The 14,134-nt window shown below is 38.1% G+C and overlaps 1 long non-coding RNA gene across 1 annotated transcript in view; it reads right to left on the bottom strand.

Moving 5' to 3' along the window:
* LOC135299570 (uncharacterized) overlaps positions 1-14,134 on the bottom strand; it is a 116,375-nt gene that overhangs the window by 11,961 nt on the left and 90,280 nt on the right. Inside the window, exons 5-6 of the long non-coding RNA XR_010361531.1 lie at positions 7,006-9,818; positions 3,080-3,263 (exon numbers count right to left, since the gene is read on the bottom strand). This is a non-coding gene — a long non-coding RNA (uncharacterized LOC135299570). The remainder of the gene's footprint in view (positions 1-3,079; positions 3,264-7,005; positions 9,819-14,134) is intronic.

Here is a 14,134-nt window from a genome sequence, read left to right as displayed (position 1 = left end):
GGCATAAAAGCTGTGGAATTAGGTTGCATGGCACACCTGAAATGTGCTCAGGGCACAGATATCCCCAGTCCCAGAGGGGTTGGTTCTTGATGCTCAGCCAGTGATGAATCCCATCACATCCTCATCACCACACCATGTGGTGAAGACACCAGCTGCCCTGCAGGGTCATTGTTCACAGGGTTAAGTGGGTACCACAGCCTCGAGCTTTTACTGAGCAGGGATCTAAACCACACTATTGACACGAACACCTCACACACACCTAATTCTTATTACATTCAGAACTTTTTTTTCTTTTCCATTTAGTGAAAAATGGCAGATGGCCATGGTGACAAATGAGCATCTTCCTCTGTCAGAACCAAATGCTGTGGGGAGTGACAGGTAGAGCTGAGCTTGCTTCCCAACAGGGAGCCTCTGAAATTCCTTTCTCTCTGCTTTCCTATGAGGCTATGCTGCTTTGAGGCTATCCTTTTTCTGAGGAAAGCTATGAGTAGTGAGAAAGCACAAGCTGTACTTTACAATGCTGAATAATTCACACATCAATATATGGACAGAAAGCTGTAAATTATCTCACACTTAGATGAAAGATAAACAATCTTATTATAAGAAATTAACTGATATAGGCTCACTTATCTCTTGGGCTCCGTGTCTGAACCAACCTGAAGAGATGGATACATAATTCCCATGTCAAGAAACAGCATTGCTACTGATCTAAAAGTGTATCAAGAGAAGACATCCTTGTAATCTGAAGACATACATAATTTACTGTTATACATCTATATCATACCGCTATTTCGTACAGAAAGTCAGATTTACACAACAACATCTAATAAATACAGCTCTTGGCATTAGCTGGATTGTCATATATTTTGGAAGAATTTCAAACCTTACTTAACTTAGTTTTAGAGTTGCTGCAATACACAGAGGTACCATGGAGTCAGAATTCATCTAATCCCCTGAGGTAAAACAAATGTCACAGGTAGCAGCCAGGTCTTTCTCCTCTGAAATGCCTCCACTAAACGTCACTGCCAGGAACCAATGCTGACCTATGCTGAGGCATTTTGACTTCTGCCTGATGTTGCAATGATATTCCCAGCACTCTTGTTAAAAACCATGGGCTCAGCTCAGCTCCTGAGTTTGTTCCAAGATCAAGAGCACTTCTGTCCTCTACTAGAACCTGCTGTGGTGTCTGCTATGATTTACTAACTTCACATATCTAATTGCAAGGTTCATTAGAAATTTTTCAGAACTTAAGTGGAAGCCTTTGTAACAACTGACAGAGTCTGGATATTACAGTGAATAAACCCTCAAAAACCACACTGAGGGATTAAGGAAAAAGGTGAATAGATTTGGTCCTATCTCCACAAATACATGGAATACTGTACAGGAACATAAGATAGACAGGAATTCTTCCATTTTCATGCCCAGTGTCCCAGGCACAATTTAATCTGCCAGTGATTTGACTCCTTCTGTCTCTTCAGCTGACAATTCTGACTTTCCCTATTACTACACAGAGGCAATTAACAGCACAGAAGAGTGCTTGGAATGAGGTAATACAACTTTTTTCTGTGCTGTTCTGGGGAGCTTTCCCTCTAGCCAGTGAGGGCTCCTCCTGCAAAGCCCACAGACAATAATGCCACCATAGCTGACATACCCATTTTCCAGATACCTTTATTTTCTATCCGCTGGAAGTTCCTGAGGAGGATCATCTCTGCAGATGTGTTTATGATTGTAGCCCATCCTTATGTAACATTATACACTGTAGTCACTGCTAATATCAAAAGCTATTTTACTACCAATTCTCAATTTGCAAAGCACAGTGACTGCAAATTACCCTTGATTTGTTTGCATCATTTCCAGAAAACAAACCTCCCAAAACACAAGTCAATATGTCCATCTTATTTATCACTGCAGCCTATTTTTAATTCAGCATTCTTGAAACACTAGATTTGCTTATTCCTGTCTTTGCACAGAATAATGTCCTGTTATCATAGTATTTATATGAGAAAATACCAACAGCTAAATTTGTAAAAACAAAGTTGAATAACTTTGAATTGATTTGAATACACTTTGATTAGCAACCATAAAAGGTTGCTTATAAAATGGAATGGCCTGGAACTGCAGCTTCCCATTTCCTGATATCACAGATGTCCTGTTATTATGTCTCAGTCAACAGATATGCCAACAGCAAGGCAGCTACCAGACTTTTTAAACTTCTCCAAAGTCTGTATTGCCAACTGACTATGATATGAAGTCCCACAATTCTAACTATGATATGAAGTCCCACAATTACTTCCATGAGCAAATTCAATAATTTGTAAGAGGTGGGAACCTGTTGGATATAAGCCAATACTCCTCTATTGGTAAAATATTAATAACTTAATAACAGTAAATCAGATGCCTTAGCATGAAGGAAAGGCCCAAAATAGCTGTTATTATCCTAGGTGGAAAGATGGAAATTATCCTTCAGGCTTATCTCTTTAAATTAGCATTTACAAACCAGCAAAGACTGAGTCCAGTCTGAGGATCACCAATACACACTTCAGTCTGGAACCCAGAATTTAGTTATCTGACCCCACTGAAACTCTAATTTGATCATCTTTGTCAGTTTCAACAAGAGGACAAATGGCTAGAAGATGTGGCTGGAACCCCTACTTCTTTTCTGCCCTTACTCTTGCCATGAGACCTATGTTTACTACTGGTTGGCTAAAGGCTAAAATCTCTGTAAAGTATTTGTTTTGCCATTTCTGCTGTCATTTTATAGAGCTCCCCTGTTTCTCTGTGTAATCAGACACTGTGCATTTATTAACCACTAGCACAGATCATTCCAGGAAAGAGACACTGCAGTGCTAAATGAAACAGGACTCAACAGGATGAGGTTTAGGTTCTACCAGATGGCCGATAAAAAAACCCCATCACTCTGTGTTTTGCCAGCAGTTCAGCAGGACAATATCCCCAAAACATGAATGAAGTAGTGACTCCATGCACACGTGTCCCTCCTGGTATTGTTGTGGTACAAGAGTCACTGGGGATCTGCTGCAGTGTTCCAGTGCCTTAGGCTGGAGCAGCCCCAGGTACCTACCAGCTCCAGAGGGCAGGATGCTCTGTTTGTCCAGAACCAAAAACCGCTGGTGAAGAGACATGAAAATATGGCCTGGCTCTTGTCTGTGCCATATCTTGCTTGTAATTAAATAGAGAATTCAGGTGTCCAGCTTGGTCAGTCCAGTTTTGCAATAAACAATACATTCACTTTAACTTGTAGCCCCCTGAAGTGAAATATTAAAATAAACACAACATTAATTTCTTCCAAACTGTGAATTTACCTCATTTAATAGTTTCAGAGACATATTTCCCTCTCCTTCCTCCAAAAGCCAATCTTGCTGCTAGAGATTGATTTTACTATTATTTCCTAATACTCTGGGTAGTCAAAACTGAAGTGTTATTTCTGCTTGGCTTGATTTTTCTGTTCTTGAATTAATACAATCTTTTCCAGAGGTAAACATCATGACTATTTAATAAAAAATACATTTATATTGAAGAGCAAAGCCAGGCATTGTGACAACAAACCTGGTACCTACGGACACAGTATAACAGATGAAATTATTTAAGCACAAGAATTTGTTGTGGGATCCTGCAGAGGATGTGGACAGGGCTTGAAGATAATTTCACTCATTTCCCATAAGAGACAGATCTCAATAAAATTGTTCTTAAGAAAAAGAGAATAACAAACGAGGTTTTTACTGACAGACTGAGGAAATACTGCTTTTAAATTATTTTTGACACAGATTCAAAAGTAACAGGCAAAAGAACTTTTCCTTTGTTTATGAGTACAAGCTTCACTTTATTGAGATTCTGGTGTTTTTAATAGATAGGTCAAAACAAGTTTAAATGATTCCCTGTGTTTTCATGGTGTATTGCTTTGCATCTGAAATTGGGCATGAAAATCACCCTAAGGAGAATGACAAGGCAAGTGGTTTGCCTCTGACCCAGGGAGAATTTCATGGTCTGACAAGGGTGTGTGTGTGCACATGCTCTGAGTGATGCGGGGCACACCCATCAATATCACCAGCACCCACTGCTTTCAACCACTGCCATGAACTTTAATTACTTTTCAATTGTGTTGGATTATGGTAGTAAAAATACTAGGAACAACTAGGATCAGCTAAACTACCTTCTTAAAATCCAGTAGGTGGTCCTAAGGCAGGGCATCAAGCAACATGGAGAGAAAAATGAAAGTGGGACATAAGAATAGACAGCATAATTTGACAGAATGATGTGTTTGCAAAATGTAATCATTGCAGATGTATTACAGGCAAAAATTGTTTTGTACAGCTAAATTATGGCAATTGTCAATGTGTCTAAATCTGAATGAACCTACACAAAAAGACACTTTAAGTTACATGACAACCACACTTCTGAAATATCCTTGTCTTTCTTCCTTTTTTTTTTTTTTTGTGTGAACTTGCTTACACTGCTTCATAAACTGAAATTCATAAATTGTCATAAAATGTCCATTTGGAAATATTCAGCATACAGTGAAGAAGTTCCATTCACTAACACTGAAATAGCAAATTAGATTACAAATATATTCATAGAATAATAATTACATTGCTATAATATAGAAAAGTCAGAATTCTTGCATGATATCAACCTGCAGATATAATTAAATTTAAATTAGTTGCATTTTCTCAAAGAATTTTTCTCTGGCCTACAACAAACATAGGACCAGGGTGGATTCCTGAAATAGTTAGGCAATAAGCTACAGTTGGTGCTGCTTTACATGCTTAATGTCAAAATCTGAATGATCAGAACCCAAACTCAGTTTCTGCCTAGCCTCCCAGTGCACTGAGAGCTGTTTTCAGCACCAGCATTTTTTACCTGCCCTAACCTGTCCCAGCATGTGTGGCAGCTGTGATGCAACTTCCATCTGAGCTCTCCTAGGACACAGGAAGGACCTGATTTACACATGTACTGCTTCAGAGTCCTGACAAGAGTTAAGGTCTCCTCAGAAGTAGACACAAGCTTTGAATAAGGCTCTACATGTTGCTAATCACTTGCTGTCAACCATAGCTTAGCATACAGTAATTTTTGTGATTGGTGAGCCTGTAGTCCCACCCTGTCTTCTGCCTGAAGGGAATCAAATGTGTGTTTTCTATATGAGTCCCCCTATCACTAAGCTAAAAATTGTTTTGGGAAGGGGCCAGACTGAACCAGAGAGACTGAGGGACTTCTCCAATTGGGCTTGGGTTAAAATATCAGTAAAGCCTATGATTCTCCTGAGAGGAGGCTGTGGCATTCCTTGAGAAGCAAAGCAATCTGCACTGCAGTTCTTGGCTACCTTATTTTGCACCAAGGAGTTGCTTGACTGTGACAGGAGACAGGAAGTGAGAAGGTGCCATGGCAGTCATGCTGTGTCACCCTTGTGCTTACTCCCTCTCTTTCTGGTCAAATGAATATTTGATTAGCTGGTCTAAAGTCAAAGGATTTCAGATAGAGTCAGCTGCAGAAAACAGATGAGTTTTGCACAGCTGCATTTGTCTCCCCTCAACTGAAACACAAAACCCCCTGTCTGTGATCAGTCCTACTCTTATCCAGTGTGAAGAGCAAACCCAAAACACCCAATACTTTTATTGATGTTTTAGGAGACATATCCCCCATTAGAGGAGTCATTGTCTCTGCTGTGTTTGGAAGAACAAAGGGTCAGTGACAGAGGGAAGGCAATGAACAGTGTTACCTCATACACGGATGAGAGGAGAGCTCAGGAGGCACTCACAGGAATGTTTGTAAAGCCCAGAGGGCACTGAAGTGTCTGTGCTATGGTATGAATTAAAGCTAACAAACTGTGATGTCTTTTGAAAATCTAGCTATTTACCCAAGGCACTGTCTTGAGTCCAGAGCAACAGTGCCCTCAAGAAAATGTAAGATAAAGATTTTTGAATATTTCACAGCTGCAGAATATCCCAGACATTCCATATTTTCTGGACACATTTGAAAGGTTCATTCCAAATTTATGACTCAATCATCTTGATAACCACTGTATTAAAATAATTAAATATACTGGATAAAAAAATAACATCTCAGAGGAACTGGAAAAGGAATAAAGTGGTTTCAGGTTCCTGGCCATATTTAAGCACAGCAGGTAGAAGCAGGATGAAGCACAGTTCCTTTGGGAGATGAGGGCTTCCACTTCACTGGTTTATGATAATGGGGACTCAATAACTTGTAGAATTAATTTCAAAACCATAGTAAAAGCTGAGAGTAAGGGAGCACAGACTGGCTACAATTGGGAAGGCACATTGGGTACAATTTGATGTACTACTAAATTCCACCAGTTATCACCTGGAAGGGAAATATATATATATATATATATATATATATATATATATATATATATATATATATTAATAGGTCTAATCAAAGAGTGGATAAACATCTTGGGCCCAATGGTAAACAACAGCCTGTGGTCAGCTGCCAGGTTGCAGAAAGCAGCTTTGATTTCAGCAATTCACCAAGATGACTTTTGTTAAGTGGCATCAGAAAAACATGGTTTTACAGACAATCTTCATTGTTCCAGCTCCCCAGAGAAACATATACAGAGAGTGCATAATTCCCCTGCATGACCTCCTTAATGCAGGCTGGGAAATAGCTCTGGAAGCAAGGCACGCTTTGGACAGGCTACTGCATTATTCCTTTTAGGAATGATATCATCTAGTCAAAAAGAAATGTAGCCTCAGTGTTTCTGGAAATTGAAATTCTCTCAGTGGAGAATGGTTATTTTCTATGGGGATTAAAACATTACTTCTCTGAGGAATCTTTACAGAAAAAATACTAATAGAATTCTATACTTGAGCAGAACCAAGGGGTGTTGCAAAGTCAAAGGAAGGCCAGGACTGAAGGACACTAGCCCACTTCAGATGCAAACACAGAAATAAAAAGTCAATGTTGAGTAAAACTCTGAAACATGTAAAAAATGGCATGAGCATCCAGGAAAGCTCATGAAAGTCTCACCTTTCCTCAAAGTTTGGAGTAGAAACAGCAACACGAAACAGGTAGATTCCATCATTTCTGTCAGCTGACACTGATGGCTGCTACTCATGGTCAGAAATAGTGCATCTGACAAATTTTGCTGTATACACTTGAAATGATTCAGAATATGTTTGTCACTGATACGATGCCTGAAATTGAGAACTCATCAATATACAAGTTTCATTTATGATTAAAGATGCTTGCAACATGATAACTTAAGTAGCTTCTATGTGAGTTTTTTTCTAAAGGTGTTTAAAAAGCAAACCAAAGAATCTCTACTAGTAACAACTTTACAAAAGAAGGCCACAAAAAATATTTTATTTACTCAGTGTCTGGAACTGTAAACTAATGGTTATATCACTCCCCAGTTTGGTAACATGATTTTTTTCATTATTTTAGGTAGACATCAGCTGTAAATTGGGTCCTCCAGACTCACAATTATGTTCAATGCTAAGAAAAGTTAGAATAGTGGTTTTAGCTTTCCATGTTTTCTGAAAGGCAGGATGCATCATTCCTTTCATCCATGCTTTAAAAAAAAACCCAAAACCAAACAAACAAAAAAACCAGTAGCAGTGATGTACCCCAGAATTAGTTCATATGGTAAATCCTAATATTCTTCTTATAGTTTGATACTTAATGTCTAAAGACCCAGAAAAGGGCAAGATTTTAATTCATGTCTTATACCTACATGGATGTATGGTGAGTTGGCTCTAAATTTTGGCAAAAACTCCTAAGTCTAGTAATTCAGTAGTGGAGTGATGGATTCTACTTCAGTGTCAAGTTCATTATCTCAAGACAGTTCTGATGACAACTGTATCCTTGATAGGATTTAATCAGTCTGCTCCCATTAAATCCCTGGAACAGCATTACTTATACATATGGCACATGTTTAATCTCCTATGATTAAGTGACTCCCAAAAAAGCAAAGAGATATCTAAATGAAGAGGAGTTGAAGGATTATTCTTCTTCTAGCAGGATGACAGGTCTCTCACATCTCCTTATTTTTTACATGGCAGTGCTGAGTGGTGGTGTTTGGCTTGTCTTAGATTTCCCTCTGGGTTATAGAATGGAGCAGTGGGCTCTGACTTAGCAGAAGGAGCCAGTTGAGTCATTTTGATACCATCAGACTGCAGTCTTCAAACCCTCAGCCTACTCTGCTCTGAAATATCTGCTCCTCAAAGAAAAGGGGAGAAGAAAAAATAAACAAAAACAAGGCACCAAGCATTTCAAAAGAAAACTTGAGAAGCAGAGTGAGATATTTTCCTTTCAGACAGCATTCTACATCTCATATGTTGTAGACAGAGATGGATCAGTGAGTGTGAGTGGACAGGCCAGGTTTTATTTCTTACTGAAGTCAGAAGGGACCTACAGCATATGAAACCCAAAGCAAACAGGGAAAGCATTCAGGCACTAAAAGGTATAAAGAGAAACTGCAGAAGTTGCCTTGACAGAGCAACATGGTTGCAAAAATACAAATACCCCATGGTTGGCTGCTATTTGATGCAGCTTTTAATCACTCCAAGGTTGCATCATGGATGCACAGACTGCAGATGGCTCACAAAGGACATGCAGTGACACTGAACATGCAAGGACCACATCCAGGGGCTGTCTTTTGCTGTTCTGTGAAAGAAGCAGTGGGTAAGGCTGTGGAAGTGAATGCTGGGGAAACAGGGAATTAAGTAGAGGATTTTTGTGCAAGACTAATCTATTTTAAAGGAAAGTTACTTCTAGGGTAACCTGCAACTCACTGCTTAATGGGACAAGCAAGAAGGATAACTTAGAAGGTATTGAATTATTAAAAGAGAAGGGGATAAATAAGCACTACTTCATCAAAAAATCAAGACGCCAAGAATAAAAGTAATCAAGGCACTCGGGGATAAGAGGAGATAAATGTTCTAATTTCCTATACAACAAAGTTACTGACCTATGTAATAATGGGAATTGAAATGTATTTTTGAGCATATATTCAGCTTTCTGGGGAAGAATGAAACTTGCTGAGAACTGCAGGACTGAAATGCTGCTTCTTCTCCTATTACCTGTTTAGGAATGGATGAGTGGACAAAGAGGGAGGTAGAATGTTATTTTATGTCAAAAATAATATTGTCTGCTGGAATCACTTAGAGCTCAGAAGCAAACATTTAATGGCTCTTTACAAGCTAATATCCTAACAGGACAGAGTGCCACAGACCAAAGACTTGAGCACAAGCTGGTGAAGCTCACACTATGAACAAGAAAGCAGTAGGTTACTGAGCCATGCAAAATAAGGGAACCAAAACAAAGGGAGGTGAGCCTGTGGAGTTGATAGTCATTAGTAATAGTTCACAGAAAAGAAGAGAAATAATCCAGTAGTCAGAAACACGGTGCTTACATAATAAGTAAAATTGTTACTAGAAGAGAAAAAAAAAATAAAAGAGGAGGAAAAGAGGAACACAGCACAATCAAGGATCCTCCCTTTTCACAGATCAGTTTGCTGGTGACTGGGTGCCCAACACATCTCCTTGGTGTCCAGCAGTGGTGTGAGAGCAGGATCATGGTTGGGCTGATAATAGATAGCTCCAGCTCACTGCAAAGTATAGAAACAATGGATGAGATGATGGCTGTGTATTCCCAAACTGCCTGGTCATCTCTTCAGCCTCTGCAGCTGCTAAATAGTGACAGGAACTTCAGTGTCACATCCTCACTCATCAGCATTTTCCTCCTTGCACCTGAGCCAGCTTGTTTGCACCTTGCCAGAATTTTTGGTAGGAACTGCTGAAAAGTCTTGAAGTTGCAGCTGTTCAGAACACAGCTGTTGCCTATTAAAAAAAAAAAAAAAAGTTTTGGTATTAAAATGTGAACATGGAGAATAGTGCTCCAAATCATCATGAGTTCAGACTTTTACTACTAGCCTGTTCAGAGTGAGCTCTGTGTGATGCTGCAGAGTTTTATGTAGCTACAGCTTCAAGTGCTTATGATTTGAGCACATCTGCTCTGCATCTGTGAGCTCTCTGCTTTACATGAGCAGTTTCACAGGGTTAATAATGTGAGGACAGCTTTGATTACATCAATTGGAGGTAAAAAACCCAAATGGAAAAGTATGAATAAAAATAAAGTTAAAACAGTCAGAACCCTGTGGCTGGAAATGAGATCACTCCAGCTAAAAATTCAGACCTGAGTGCTAAAATGAAATAATAGGAATAACAATAATATTAAAAAATATTTCACAAGCTTTGGAAGGAAAGAAAGAAAGAAAAGAAAGAAAGGAAGAAAGGAAGAGAGAGAGTGAGAGAAAGTGAGAGAAAGAGAGGAAAGAAAGAAAAAGAAAAAGAGAAAGAGAAAGAAGGAAAGAAAGAAAGAAAGAAAAGAAAGAAAGAAAGAAAGAAAGAAAGAAAGAAAGAAAGAAAGAAAGAAAGAAAGAAAGAAAGAAAGAAAGAAAGAAAGAAAGAAAGAAAGAAAGAAAGAAAGAAAGAAAGAAAGAAAGAAAGAACTACAGGGTAAGAAAATTTTGGAAAAAAGTAACATTATGCAAGCAAATTTGGAACAAAGGATTGTGTAAAGAAGTGAGGGTTTTTTTGAATAGGAAATGATGTCTATAGAATTGTCTGCAGTATAGAGAAGATGTTTCTCTTTTGGACTTTGTAGGGCAGTCAGTATGCTGGGGTCTAGTGATGACAATGCTGTATTTTCTCTTCTGACAGTGAGTCAAAGAAACATTAAAAAATTGCTATTGAAATTGTATATTTTTATATCTGTAGGTCTGGATAGATTTCATCAGAGAGATTAAAATGTTGTTTGAGCAGCTCTCTGTATCCTTAGCACAAATTTTCAATAAAACTTAAAACTGTAAGCTTGTTTCAGAAAATTGAAGGGAAGCCAGGGCTATAAGAAAATATGAAAAAAGCAAAGTACAGAATGTGATAGGCCTAATGGGCCTTTCAGCTCTAAAGAATGGCCAAAGCAAGGCAAGGAGGGGTAGTAAAATTATTTCTTATTGCCTAGGATGCATTGAAAATAGGTTGTGCTGGTTAACTTGATATATTCTCTCAATGAAGTAATAAATTTGGTTGAAAAAGTAATAGAGCTGATATGAGCACAGAGCCTTCTACAATTTCTGACCACATTTTCAATAGAAATTTAAGTACCACAAAATAAAAAAATGCGCATTAATTGCATGCTTTTAAACCTTAATTGAAAACTCAGTTCATGGACATCTAAACACAACTGGCCAATGAACATGATACTATTCAGCATTTTTCTTAAAAACTTCCAGAGAAGATTGACATGAGATGAAACTGTGAGCTGTGAGGATGATCCCCTGCAGCAAATCAGGCATTAAAACCCAGGGAAGCTGAACACAGACCAAGTTCCCCATGGCTGAAGATGACATGGAGGTCACAGCAGACAGAGACATGAAGAAGGGTTCATGCTATGACTCTTCTGTGGTGTTCCCAAGTATTTCCTCTCACTGGAAAAGACTGAACTGTTAAAACTACAGGTGAATTTTACAGGGAGAATTGCACTAGTCAGACACCATGGATGAGATAACAAGTAATTTCTTTCAAGAAGGATTGTGTTAAAGGGCAGACATATGGAGAAGGAACAAGGGAAGGATGAAAAGATAGAAAATTTTTCTTTATACTGATATAATCAAAGAGCTCTGCTGGCTTAGATTTATGCAGAGAAGATTAAGAGGATGACTTCATGTAGGTTTGTAAGTACTGACATGAGAACAAAAATCTCATAATAGAGTGTCCTTCAGTACAGCAGTCTGAGACAGAATAATAAGTGTTGGGTTGAAGCTCAGGTTGGAAAGATCAGATGAGACAAAAAAGATGCATTAAAGACATTGGATTTGCCTTTTTCAGGGGCATGTTCATGATCCTCAGAAACGTTCAAATTAAATCTGTTTTACAGGGAACAGGACAGACAGGGCTGAGCCCACCCTGAGCACATGTCCAGGGAGCTCCAACCCTGCCTCTCATGAAGCTGAGCCATTGGGCAGCCAATCTGTATGCTCAGCTGGTCACCAAGGAGTGACCTAACTTTGGAGAGTACACCAGTGGAGATGGGAGGCAGGAGTGCTACAGCTTTAGTCTCTGGTCCTGGGTCCTCGTTTTTCCCTTTTCCACAAGAAATCAATTTAGGGCGAATACATAATTTTAATTTTTTCCCTATTCACTCACTTTCTAAAGGAGTTGGTGAAACAGAGTCTGGGTTAGGCTACATCTACCAATTAGGATTAAGCCTAACCCAGTTACAGCTAATCGTGGTAAAGGAGGGGGAAAAAAAAGTGGACAGACTGAACACAACTGGCCAGTGAGAAAAAAAAAGTATTCAAAAAACAATTCTAAAGAATAAAATATAACTTCAGTTAGTGTTAATTTTTCCCACACAGGCAGCATCCTTTCAAACTCTTTTTGGAGAGTGAAGGCGAATGGAAAGATAAAAACATGAAGATATGTTTCCCTGATGCAGGAATGTCTCACATTAGCATTAATATAAATTACCCATATGCTTCACAGTCTGAACAGGCTCAGTGTTTAAATTGACTCCATGGGAGCCATTAGGAGCAAAGCAAACTGCAAAAGAGGCTCCTGGAATACCTAATGCCACAGGCTAGCAAGAGCTTCCTTTATTTTCTTAGGACCCCCATGAAGGTAAATACGTACCTTGGAAGAGGAATCTAAACATTATTATGCACACACACTGGAGTAAAAGCTCATTTTTTTTTTTTTAAGAATGGAGGATATGTAAAATCCACTGAAAATGGGAAATAGAGGATAAATTTAAAAATTTCTATTTTAGCTGTGAGATATCCTTTTCAGATATGTCAGTTACTGTCCAAAACCTAAAGTGACTGGTTTTTGGTTGTTTATTTTTTTCTCTTCTAGGTCTTTTTTGTGTGGACTTTTTTTAGCTCAAATATAATGGAGACCTACTCAAAAGCATGCCAGCCTTTGAAGGGAGATTTCCATGCTGCTGTAGACAAATTATCTCATGCAGTAGGCTTCTAGATTGGTAAAACTCTCTTACATGTTTCTGTCTTAAAAACTTGTACTTGTTAAAATTCATGTATTCTGCTTATAAAATTAAATCAGTTTCTTCACAATAGAAATCTGCTGTTTTGGAACAGCTGTATGAAAAAAAGTAAATAAGTGAAATGACATATTTTAATTTTATTTAGTTATTCAACCAATAAATGTTCATTGCTTGACTGTTCTTGAATGAATACATTTTAATTGCAATACTCCCCAAGTTATTAATATAATCAGTGTGCTAGATCAATGAACTTCATAGACAGAACTACTAGCCATTATATTACATATTATTTAGTTAATTTTTTAATATTAATGAATGCAAATGAAAAAAAAAATGCAACTTCCATCACGTACAGTGTCAGAAAACATATTTCATCCAATAAACTCTAGGCCAAATTGATTTGTGCTACAAGAAGATGTGAGCCAAGATCTGTAAACATCTAAAGTTAGATTTCTTACTATTTTTTATTCCCATAAGGCAGCTGGAGTGTGAGCTCAGTGAAATCTTCTTGGCTTCACAAGATCCTGTGTTGGCAACAGAGGATTGAATTTCATCTTGTTATTTTAATTTAATTTGAAGGCACAAGTATCAATTAATGTTGGTTTTAGAAAAATTCATCCATTGATTCCCCCTTCTCAACTCCTATCCTTGCTGGAGACATAAGGTTTGGTTTTCCTCCTATGAACTAAGAACACTGGCTTTTACTGATGCTGAGCAGGTAGAGATGTTCAGTAAGAGCCCTGTGAATGCTACTGAGCATCCTGAGCACAGGAACAGATCTGTATATATCTTAATTTTAAAATTACTTCTTCATCTCAGCCTTTTTATACCCTTGAATATTTCTGTAGAACTTAGCAAAAACCTGTCTTGCATAAAGATAGTCTCATGTGTATTTGCAGGATTGGGGCCACAGAGAATAACCCAAATCACAACATTATTTTTAATTACATTCTACTATATGAATAAACCCTCACTAGTCATGATTAATTTTTGATGAAGTAAAACATTAGTTCAAGTAAAAAGCTCAACTACCATTGCTGCACTGGAGTTGTTTTTCAATTAAGGAAATATTTGATCCGCTAAAGTGAATGCT

The sequence above is a fragment of the Passer domesticus genome, chromosome 4, assembly GCF_036417665.1.
Source record: "Passer domesticus isolate bPasDom1 chromosome 4, bPasDom1.hap1, whole genome shotgun sequence".
Lineage (NCBI taxonomy): Eukaryota > Metazoa > Chordata > Aves > Passeriformes > Passeridae > Passer > Passer domesticus.
Note: the sequence above shows the minus strand (reverse complement) of the source record. Positions and strands in the feature narration are given on the sequence as shown.